The 12,617-nt window shown below is 29.5% G+C and overlaps 1 protein-coding gene across 2 annotated transcripts in view; it reads left to right on the forward strand.

Moving 5' to 3' along the window:
- The window catches only part of LOC145241421 (uncharacterized), a 49,790-nt gene that overhangs the window by 14,989 nt on the left and 22,184 nt on the right, over positions 1-12,617 (forward strand). The window lies entirely within an intron of this gene.

Below are 12,617 nucleotides of genomic sequence, written 5' to 3' on the forward strand. Positions count from 1 at the left end.
AATCTTAGGCGGTAACTGTGCTGGCATCCAGTCAGAAATTGATGAATTGAGGTGGTTTGCCTTTCAATTCGGCAAAGATGAACATTGTAAAAGAACAAGCTAATCGTCATTGCTCGGGAATTTGTTTAGATTAACTGCTTCAAATATCTCAGATTTATTAAAACTTTGAAAACTAGATGGGTGGTAGTGTTCATTAAGAGGTTCTTTGTCCTTTTTTTTTTTTTTTTAATTTTTAGATTCATTTTTATTATGTCAGTATTTTTTTTATCTAAACATTTATGTGTTTCACCACATTGTATTGATTATAGATTAATCTATTATCATACTAAAGTTGAGTTAACATTTGTTTCCCTAATGCTTTTTTCCCATATATTTTAATCATACAAAATATATGCTAAAATATTTAGTTTTGAGATTGAGTTATATTTCAAAAAAGGTCTTTAATTTCTTTGAGTCATCATTTGCAATAAACTGATCAAGTAATTCCCTTCTATGAAATTTGTATCTATCACTTTCACCTTCTCTCATGGTATGCTGCCCCTGCTCTTATTTTATCCAAGCTTTATCACTCTCTCTCTGTTTATTAACAGTCAAACTATAAAACAAGATTAAAACAATCCATTATAAACAATAGTAATACCATCACACTATTAATATTACTTAATCTACAGGTAGAGAGAGAAAGAGAGTGATGTAACGAACAGAAAGATAGATATTTTTGTTTCCCTATTTTTGGATTTAATTTTGTTTGTCCCTTGACAAAGGAGGGATTGGACCTAGTAATTCACTGCACTTTTCTCAATAACCATTTTTTAGAAATTTTGACAAACATTAGTCATGCTGAAAGTAAATTTTTGCCAGAACATATTTTCCAGGATAACTCTACTTGACTCCCAAGATCAAAGTGTAGTATCTGTTCTTCAGATACTACACTTCAATTTCTTGTTCTCTCTCAGTGGAGGAGAAATCCTTCACGACTGAGACAATTTTTATTTTTGTTCCTTTTCTCCACGTTAAAAAAACAACCCTGGTGTCTAACTCTGTCCCGTGGGGAGGCATTTTAAATAGGAACTTTAGTTGACCCCCTAGGGGGCATTATAGGCGTAAAATTGCCTCCATATTATTCATCCATTCATTTGTTCACACTTTTCTCAATAACCACACTTTGTATTTTTTACAAACTTTGCACAAACATTAGTCACGGTGAAAGTAAATTTTTTACTCGTGTAGGGGGACCTTGCATGCTTGGCTTCTTTTTATTTTAACTGGTTTCACAAATTCACTTTTTTTTATATACAAATGGAGGAATTCTTGTCATCAGTCTGATAACGTAGGGAATGTCTTGTTTCTTAGATCTTTTGTTGCAATGAGATATTGTTCAATTTGGTCCTGGAAGCATATAAATAAGTTTTTTAATTTTCTTTTTTTAACTTTTCATAACAGCCAAGAAATCTTTGGTACATTTTTATTCTAGGGTCTGGTTCTTTAAGAGTTTGACCCCTTTTGTCTGAATTAAGAATGGTTTGATTATAGGAGGCCATCCCCCAGACATTACCTCCTTTTCAAGTGGTTAGATTATTCCTGGTCATCTTTTTCCACATTCAAACAATCTATCCTAAATTCAATAGATTACCTCTTTTAGTTATAAATATTGTTAACTTACTTCAGCATTATCATGCTTCCCTCATTGTGATGACAAAGTTTACAGTTTTTTTTTGTTTTTATCCAGATGTAATTTCTATCAGAAAGGATTTTCTGCAATGCTTTATTATATGCCATGAACAAGAATGTCTACATATTGTTTAGCAAATTCCAATCTGTTATTTAGTGTACATTCTTTGATGGAAAAGAAAAAATCCTTTGTCAAAATGTATGTGTAATTCTTTTTGTAATTGTAAAAATATTTTTTGTATCTTTTATATTTTTACATTGATTCAAGTTGTTTACTTATTTTTCCTAAATTCGTTTTTGTAGGTTTTAATCTTCAAGATGGTTTGTTTGTAAAGTTTTCTTTGTGTTCTTTTAGTGTAATAAACAGTTTTGACATAGCTATATATTTTATTTTATTTAGTTTTAGGTTGGATGATATTAAATTTGCTTCCGTATTTATGACTGATGTTATTTCATTGTTTGTTTTATAGAATTTTGTAACTTATTGATTAATTTGTTTATACGTATTAATATCAACTTTCTTTCTAGATTTATCTGCCCATATTAATATTTTTGGGAAGTTGTTTATCATTCTTTTTTGTTTCTAAATTCTAAAATATATTAATTTTATTAGTTTGCTTCCAAATTCTGCTAATTGATTCAGTTTTTGGTAGACATTTCCTGGTTTTAAATCTACCTTTCTTGTTTATATATTTGTCATTAATATTCGACTTTTGTAACCTACATAATTAAAAAAAAAGATGTATATATTATAATCGATTGATTTTTCCAGATTCTTTTTAGCATTCTAAGCAAATGATGAAATTGTGTCTAGATATTTATTTTATATAAGTGTGCTAAAAGGCACTTTTCTTAAATTGTTGAATAGGAAAAACTATCACTCTTATCCGGTCAGGAATATGTGGTCTGGCTATAAATAGGCACTTGCAGAGGAGAGCATCATTTTGTATGGCAAGATTAAAAAGTATAATTTATTTAGGGATGGGTTGACCAATTATGATGGGTTGACCAATTCAGATGTTGGTTGTAAATGGAACATTTAGGTCAAAAAATTTTTAAAAGAAGAAAATTTTTTATGATGTACCTACTTGTCACAGAACGAAGATAATAGATACCAAAAATCATGTAAATTGATCAACTATTTTTTTTTTTTTTAAATTAAGAAAATCAAATGTTATGGTTTTTAGCGATTAATAAAATAGCACAGTCGGTAAATTTTTGTAGACGAATGAAGTTGTTAGCCTTTAAATTTTAACATATTTTAAAATACTATGGCCAATCGTGGCCCTCTCCTCACTTCCTCATAAAATTTGATTTCATTTAAAAAAAAAAAATCTATTTTATAAAGTTATATGATTTTTGGAGTCTTCATTCTGTGACAAGTACGTACATCATAAAGATTTGTCTGTATTTTTCTTTTTTAATATAAATGTAATTCTAAATAAGAACCTAAAATTCTTCATAAATCAAAAATATTGTTAGAAATTAATAATCAATGACTACTTAAATACTTCCTTTATAAGAATTTACAACTTCTACAATTTTTTAAAAATAAAATCTAAAAGAAAAAAAAAAAAAAAGTAGGGGGCGCTTGTTTGAAGTGCCTCAAATCTGAAGGCGGTAACTAGCATTTAGTAATAAAATCATCTTGTTTTAAGAAAAATAATTGGCTTAGTCTAGAAGAATTTTTTTCAGTAACCAAGGAGAGAAAAGATGAAAACTTGGGATTGTTTTTTTTTTTTTTTTTTTTTTTTTTCATGACATTAGAGTAAAATAATATTAAGAGTTTGGCTAGCAAACAAAAATATTTAATTGTCAAAGGTCAAGGTAAATTTGTCTGTAAAGCCCTGTACCCACTCTTCCTATTTTCCTGGAAACTAGAATATATAAATATTAGTTGGAAGACACTGCAAATTTACTCTGAATTTATCAGCTGTTAATTTAAGGACATAAAAAAAATGAATCAACACAACTTTTGTAAAATCTTAAGTGACTCGCAATATGCAATTACTTTTCCAAGTGAGTAATCAAAATTTGATTGGTCAAATACTGAGCCAGATATTTTTCCCATCACAGGCTCATCATTTTCTTGCACTGTAGCTATGCATCCTCACAAAACATGCAGTATTGTGCATGTTTGCATTATTAAAATTAGGTCATTCAGTCGGTTAGCTTTCTTTTTCTTATTATATTGATCGAGTTGCTCGAAAAGTTCTAAAAAAGATGTTACACACTTTTAATTCTACTTTGTTATCTGTACCATCAGCAAACATAGTGTGGTTGTGGCTTTAGGCTTAGATTTACTATAAAATGTTATTTCAGTTTTAATGTTTTTTTTTTACTTATTAATAATTTAGAATACATGAAACTTGTTCATGATTATGACTTTTTTTTTTAATCAATTAAAAATTAATAATTTTAAAAGAAAACTGAAAACAAAAACGTTGCTTGTTAATGTTTTCTGGTATGTGTAATTTAATGAAGAACAATATGAATTATTTTACAATTGCAATGTTTTTTTTTTGTTTTTTGTTTTTTTATTTTTTCATGTGACTTTTTATGACTCTCCTCCTCCTCCTCACGTCTAGTTGTTAAATGGTTCCTCTACCATAATGATACGAAAATTCTCCACCACCTGTTGCATGTTTGGTTTGCTTATGCTAAAATTAAATACATATTTGTTTATGAATCGGTCTTGATCATACAGATAATGTTTATTTTATTTGTTTTTTAGTACAAGAAAATATTTTCATATACCATTTAAACTATACTTCTGTGTCTATAGTGTATAAGCGCACATATATACATTCTTGGGATTACAATTTTAATCTTTTCTTGATACAATATCCATGATAGTTTTATAACATAACGTGTATGGCGTGTGTGAGAAAATTAGCAGCAGCCGTAGGATAGCTAACTAGCAAAAATATTAGCAGCATCTGACATTTTAGTGATATACAAATTAGCAAGTGTATGCGATTTTGCGTCACAAGAAAAGAGGAGAAAAATATACCATGTGGTCAAAAAGAGAAGCAAAGTGTGTGCCAGGGAAGATGGACATATGAACATGAAGGTGAGAAAGTGCTGACTAGGGCTGGCATAAGGTAACGGGGTGAGAGACTTTTAAAAAGCACATTACATACCAATATGTATGTAAAACACGTGCGTGAAAAGACTTTTGAAAGATAATGAAAGGCGTTATTTTAGAAGACCCACGAATAAATGCATTTCATTTGCACTTTAAAAGATGCCAAGTCGGATTTTTATTTATTTTTTGTTTGTTATTTTGCGACAGTCTCGGACAACGTGCATGTCCGAGTTTTGATATGTAGTAACATGGTTAAAGTGTAACAGCAGTTTTCACACACAGTGTAACAAGAATAGTATTTATATATTTATAATCAATATTACTGGATTCTTTTTTGCATTCACCCTGTTTCAATATCCTGGGCCACGTTTTCAGCTAGTCTCCACATCATTTTTCCAACCTTGAGGAGGGACTAGAGCGATGATTTTGTGGATGAAATCATCTGGATGATGCTAAAGAGCGTGACTGAACCAACAAAGATGTCTTGTGAGGAGAACTTGAATATAGATGATGCTTGTTCTATCTCTTTGGCTATTTTTTGCCAGTATACATGGCAATCGACCCTTGTAGAATATTACTGGATTGTAACTATTCATATGATCTTCATAATTTAATACTTTGATTCTAAATTAAATTTTATTGAAATTGCATTAATTGAATTATAGACTTCATCACAACCAACTGTATTTACTTGGCATTGCCCAGAAGTTTCTAACAAATAATTGAAAAAATAAAAGATAATCATCAGATAAATATTGAATCGAAATGGTAAATTGAAACTAGGTAAATGTAAAAGATTAAGAATTATATAAAAGTGTGAAATGTATTAACAAAATCTGTGCATGCACATGTAGCAATACGGCAATACATGTTTTTGCGTTTGTATTTTCTATATGAAAAAAAAAAGTTTGAATGTTTTGGATGTCATCACTTCTAGATTTAATCTTAGTAACAAAATGAAAAAGACACACAAATAGTCTTGGGGACTTAATTGAAAAGAATAGGAAACTAGAAAAACTGGATGAAAAATGAATTTAACATGATTGCTTTCCTCCACAGTGGAAGAGGGAAGCAAAATGAAGTATGATTGATAAATGTTGATGTGATAGTAAAGAAAAAAAAAAAAAATGAAATGAAACTAATGTTTTAATAAAATATCATAATGTCATGCGAAAATGTGTGTGTGTGTGTTTGCATTGTTTCTGTATATCTGTCAAAGGCTTTTTTCGCCGGTATTCTCGGGGGGGGGGGTACTATTTCTTACGACTTTTTATATGCTATCAAGATCATAATATGTAACACTTACGAAACAATGTTGTAAAAGCCTTTTTTTTTAGTGACTTTTATCTTATAAAATTCGCCCTGTGAATTCGTTTTTCTCTGCTACTACTGCTGCGATGGCGTGATATTTGATCTAGAAAACAACCTGGGTTTTTAAATGTTTATTTTCGACTCTTTCCAAGTCCCTGGCTTTTTGGTGTCATGCTTATGTCATCAGGCTATTAACCTCAAGGTTTCGGGTTCGAGCCTATCTCCCTCCCAAAACTTTTTTCGCTGTTTATTTTTTTTGTTTTTGTTCATTTTTTAATATTTAAACAATGTTATTACTTTTAGTTTCCATCTACCCCCCCCCCCTTCCCCCAACACGCACACCTACAGTTTTAATATTGAAACAGGGTTGGGTTTTTTTTTTATTTTTATTTTTCAGATTTTTTTAAGAAGTTTAACATCGTTCGTTTTGCATCACGTTGGTTTTTTTTTTGGAGGGGGTTCCATCACGTTCATGTTTTCTTTTTTAGTTTGTGTTTTTCCGATTTTAAGAAATTTTAACATCGTTCGTTTGCATCACGTTCGTCTACTGTTTTTTTTAATAATATTTAAACAGGGTTATTACTTCGCTTATTCTTTTGTTTTGACCTCCCTCCCCTCCAACACACACACACCTCTAAACACCCAGACAACTACAACAACGCCGGGTACCCCCGCTAGTTCATTCATAAAAGAAATAATCATATATGAAACTGAGTTCAAAAAAAAATGTTTATGCTAACAGCTATTTATGTGTGCCTACCGATGACATTCAGAAACTAAATAATCTTATGTTTACATTTTATTCTGAAAACAGTCTTAAAAGTAAGAGATCTGAAGAATTACATACCCAACGATTCTGAATGGCATTTTGAATTTTTACATTTGTAAAAAAAATACAGCATTTTCATTTGATAATTATATTTTGATTTTCCAATAAAATTAATGCTTAATATTACGTATTTTGTATGTGCCTGAAAGAATTATAAGGCCAGACAAAATATGTAAATGATGAAATTAATTGAATTTTCGTTTTTATGTAAAAAAAACACAGACTGAAAATTTATATAAATGATTGGCTAGTTAGAATCAAATATTGATTTTCATATACAAAGCTATTTAAATTTAACTTTGAGAATCCAAACTTTTCTTTCGCATATTGTATTACAAATTTATTTACTTTATATGTATTTAGAAATAAAATTTCACATTTAAAAAAAAAATTTAATGCCCCAAACAGGATTTATTGACATTTTAAATTTACTGACCTTGGCATTGTATTTATTTTCTCTAAAATGATATAATCTTTCCAGTGTCTCTGAAGCTGATTCATTTATAATTTTATGTAAAAAAGAATAATAAACTAAATTTAAACATAAAAAGGGTGTTATACAAAAAATAAAAAAGTGACTAAAAAAGTATATAAAAGATATTTACTTCCACAAAATATCTGTATGCCCCCTCCCTTTACTTAATGGAAAAAAACAAAACAAAACAAAACAAAAAAAAAAAACAAGGTCAATAAACATTTTTGACCAGTCCTCAAAATAACTAGGAATGCCTCTAATTTGTTTTTATCAGAATAATTGAAGTTCCTTTGTTCTTGTAATAATGCACTTTGTATTCCAATTGTAAACTGTAAAATATTTAGGCAAACAGTATGTTTTTATTGCTCACATCATTCATCGTTGTCTAAACGATTTTCATAACTGTATTGCTGATGAAAAAAAACTTATTGTAAATATGACTTTTTTTTGTAAAGCTTCAGTTCCCCGATTTATCGGAGAGGGACCTATGTTTTCAGTGGCGTCCGTGTGTCCTTTAGTCCGGACTATTGCCAGATAACCATCCATTATTTTTTCCTGAAATTTTGCCACAAATTGTATTTCATTAAATAGATATGCACAGTAAAAAAACTGATGGTTGTAAAACCAGAAAACTTTTCCTTTAAATTTTTAAAAACATTTTATTCTGATTTAAAACATTTTTTTAATTTATTTATTTTTTTTACATCATTCATTGCATCACTCTCTTGTAATAAAGTTAAAACAAAGTCTATACTATTTTCTTGTGAAAAATAATTTTTTTTCACAAGAAAATAGTATAGACTTTGTTTTAACTTTATTACGAAAATTCCTGTTGCGTCCCCAGGAGCTCAAGAGACAAAAAATGGCATGTTTTGCCCCATATCTGTGATAAAACCATAGCTAATTAAAACATTCCTTAAAGACCATATATTCAAAATGTATCTGTGATAAAAGATTGTAAAAGATATCAGAACTATTACTATAATATTTAATGAATAATTTCTTTTATTTGAAAAATTTATGAAAGTTGAATAGTTAATAAACATTAGATAATAAACTATTTCTCTTTGTAATCTGTGTTTTTTTAGAGTTTCTTAAATAACATTTTTATGATTAAAACCTTTCTCTGTTAAAATGTGAATATCAATCATTGATAAAAATTACATTGTTGTAGTATATAGTAAAACTAGCCTGATTGCCCGGGTGTTTGAAGGTGAGTAAAAAAAAAAAAAAAAAGTGATAGTAGGCAGGCAGGCTCGAACCCGTACTGCGAAGGAGGAAAAGAACGTGCGGGGGGGGATAAATGTGACATTTTGCTGTTGCATCCATCGTCAAATCAGAAGTGGCGAAGGTTTAAATTAAGGCTAGTCAATTGAAAAGAGGGTGACTTTCGAAAATATCTGAAAAAAGCGACCCCCTCCTTGTAGAAAAGTGCCCAGTTGAGGATGAAGGAATTAATGTTTTTAGCCCATTTTTCGATATTTGTCGTCTAAAGGGTGAAGCTTCAAAATGATACTGATCTCGTGAAAATCCGTTGCCTCTGTCGAAAGTTTTAGGCATATATATAAACATAAATATATGCATAGATACATACATTTAAACAGACAGGTAAGATTTATATTATAGAAGATTAATCTGAAGACTGCTTCATTATGGAAGATTGTATCTCAACTGCTGGTCTCTACAAAAACCTCAGTGTAAAATCTCTGCCATTTGTCCACTTGCAGCATCTTAAATGTTTTAAGCATGCAACTCGTCATCCAGAGGGAGAGCTAATTTGTGATGTGATCCTCTTTCCCTGGCTGATGCAAGCGTGTTAGTGGACAGCTGAGGACCTGACCAACCACCATCAAATAAGACAGCTGATTCTCAGATCCATAGGTGGTTGGCCTTCCATAGTGAAATTGCAATTGGTTACTCATTTCTTGTTACCTTGTTCTGCGTTGCCATGGTTCACGATGTAATGCAGACCAGGAAAGAACACGATCAGGGTGAATATTGTTGCAACAACATTTTATGATAATTAAATATCAGAAAAGTCTTTATACTTAAACAAAAAAAAAATTATTTTTCACAAGAAAATAGTATAGACTTTGTTTTAACTTTATTACAAGAGAGTGGTGCAATGAATGATGTAAAAAAAAAAAAAATGTTTTAAGTCAGAATAAAGTTTTTTAAAATTTAAAGGAAAAGTTTTCTGGTTTAACAACCGTCAGTTTAAAAAAAAATGTAAATGGACTGCTTTCACGTTCAATCAGCTTGCTACGCATTTTGTATTATTTACACATTTAAATTACTTTGTTGGTACATGCTATGAATTATAAGTTGATGAAATTAATTCAATTATTGTTAATCATCTGTGGCTTTAAAAAATCAATACTTTGTTAATGTTATATTGGTTTAATAAACTCTTCCTTTTTGATTGCATGCTTCATTTTTCAAATCTAGCTTTCGGAAAAGCAAATGCATAAATCATTGATTCATTCTTGTGATTATCTTGACAATTTGGAACATTATTAATAATGTTGAGGGCAGGGGAGGTAAATGTTCTTTGAAAAATAAGTCAAATTGAGCATGAATAAAAGGAAATAAAAATGGAGAATTAGTTGAGCAAGCATTTAGATCTGGGTAGGTCCTACTCTTAATTACATCCGGTTTGCTATATAGTTTCTTTAATGTTGTTCTTTATATAGAATAGCATGTGATGCAAACATGTTCTTTGGCCCAACACCCACCAACTTCACTGCATAATATCGGGTTAAAAACATTTTATATGACATCATTTGAAATGATATTTGTTTGACAAGGTTGGAACATAATATTAGCGGGACCTGTGAAAATTCCACAGCAAACTCTTTCCTATGTAATATATTGATGTTGGCATTCTGTAGATATTCAGCATAAAGACGCCCTGATATTATTTACAATGCCTCCCCACAGGAAGAGTTAGACACCAAGGTTGTTTTTTAATGTGGAGAAAAGGAACAAAAATAAAAATTGTCTCAGTCGTGAAGGATTTTTCCTCCACTGACAGAGAACAAGAAATTGAAGTGTAGCATGCAGTTTTTTGTTAAAACTGCAAAATCATTTAACTAAGCAAGCAAGGATGCCCAGCGTAGCCCAGTCGTAAAATACGCTTAAATCTGATATCTTAATTTATGCAGATTTTGTATATATTATTATAGAGCCAATTTTCTATCAATTTTTACATTTTGTCTAGTTGTGATTTCAAAAATATATATCCACGTGACTTTGGGTGCATCAGGTTGAATTGAAATCGAAGCTAAAACTTATGAAAAAACTATATGTATATTAGGTTGTTTCAGCTATAACGGAAACCAAAACTTATGAAGAATTCTTGGTAAAATTATTTATAAAAAAAAAATAGATGGCTTGAGTGCCATCACCTATAATCGAAACCGAAACCAAAACTTATGAAGAATTCTTGGTAAAATTATTTATAAGAAGTGGAAGTACATAATAATTAAATGTAAGAAGCGTGACCAGCCTTTGAGAGACTCAGTGAAAATTTCTTGTGGCAACTAAAAGAGTCGTAAATCACTCGTCCGCCAGATTTAAATAAAGAAACTGGAAAAACTCTTTTATGACCCTCAAATATGCAGGTGACTTAGAATGACCTATGTCTCATCAATTGTGAATTCTTTCATCTCTAGCTGTGGAATTGAAAAAAGAGTGGTCACGCTAAAGGTCAACAAGAGGTCAAATTTGCACATTTGGCATGTAGTCAAAATGTCGCCTTCAGTTAGGTCTCTGATTTTGAAATTCATTTGGAAAAAAATTCTTTGATGCTACAACTACATATACTTCATGCTTACAAAAGTAAAGACGAACATTTGAAAAAGGAAAAAAAAAACGCATCGTTCCGTCAAGCACGCACCGAAAATTAAATTGTGCAACAAGTAAGTAATCAGTTTTTGCTTCAGTTTTGTTTCTTTGTAAACAAACATTATTTATTCCAGGGACGATAAACAAATCTGGACATGAATTATAAAAATGTAAACACATAAAAATATCAAAACGGCTGATTATTAGTAATATGTTATACATGATATAATATTTTGACTTGCCTTGTAAAAAATAAAAATATAGAATAAATGTATAAAAACCTTTATTGTTTCATTAACAAAGCTATTTAATTACTAGGTTAATCTATATAAATTTTGCTGAAATGTTCAATGCTATATGATGCTAAATGTCCATTTTTATTATGATCTCGCTCTGAGTTTTGTTCAGTAATTATTGTAAGTAACTATTTCTGATTTTTTTGAGGTGCTGGGATGATTGTGTTTCAGAATATTTTTCGAGACTTCATATTGAAATGTTTTAATGAAAAAATTGAATCTAATATTTGTTTTGCATTTTAAAATATATTTATTTCAAGGGTGTGATTTTACATTGGTTTCTTTGTGTATAAAGTTAGATATATTCATTTTCTAACGGTACCAATAAACACAGTCTTGAATTATTTATATTTCAATTGTCATTTTGATACTACGTATCAGCATCCGAAGAAATGATTCTTATTTCAATGGAACAATAATATGAATGATGCTATATAAAGAAACTGGTGTTGTATTTTAACATTTTGTTGAATATTTACTGAAATGTTTGTAGTAATAAAATAGTTGATTTACAAGAATTAAACAAATATTTTCTTGTTAGATTATACACACGGTAATTTCTTAAATTGTTGTAAAATTATTTACTATTATTGACTGAAACAAAGACAAAGTCGGACGAGTAAAAATATTTTGGGGAGAGTAAATTTTCCCTCACACTCGACCGGCGGTCGAGTGATTTTTTTTTTTTCAAATCTCAAAGGCTGAGCGTGACACAGAAAATAACACGTGCTATCGTATTAATATATAGATTTTATTTTTTAAAGAAAATTTTATATTTGAGTTTTCTTGTAAAACAATTTTCCTCCTTTAGAATAGTTTTTGATTTTTTTTTTTTTTTTTTTTGTAATTACCTTTTTTAACATTAGATATTTTATTTGAATTGTAAAATATTTTAATAAAAGCTTATTTTCAAAATGTTATTAAACCAGTATTTAGTTTTTGATCAATGTGAAAGTAAAAATAATTTTAAAAAAATTCTTTAGATAAACATAGTTTAAAGTTAATCAGCAGTAATTTAATAATTTCAACTTTGTAAAAACAAAAAACTATTGGGTCTCATCTAAGAAAGAAAATTAAAAAGTTGTCTAAATATGTACGTTA

This window comes from Euprymna scolopes, chromosome 20 (assembly GCF_053919585.1).
Source record: "Euprymna scolopes isolate OS-2025 chromosome 20, ASM5391958v1, whole genome shotgun sequence".
NCBI lineage: Eukaryota > Metazoa > Mollusca > Cephalopoda > Sepiida > Sepiolidae > Euprymna > Euprymna scolopes.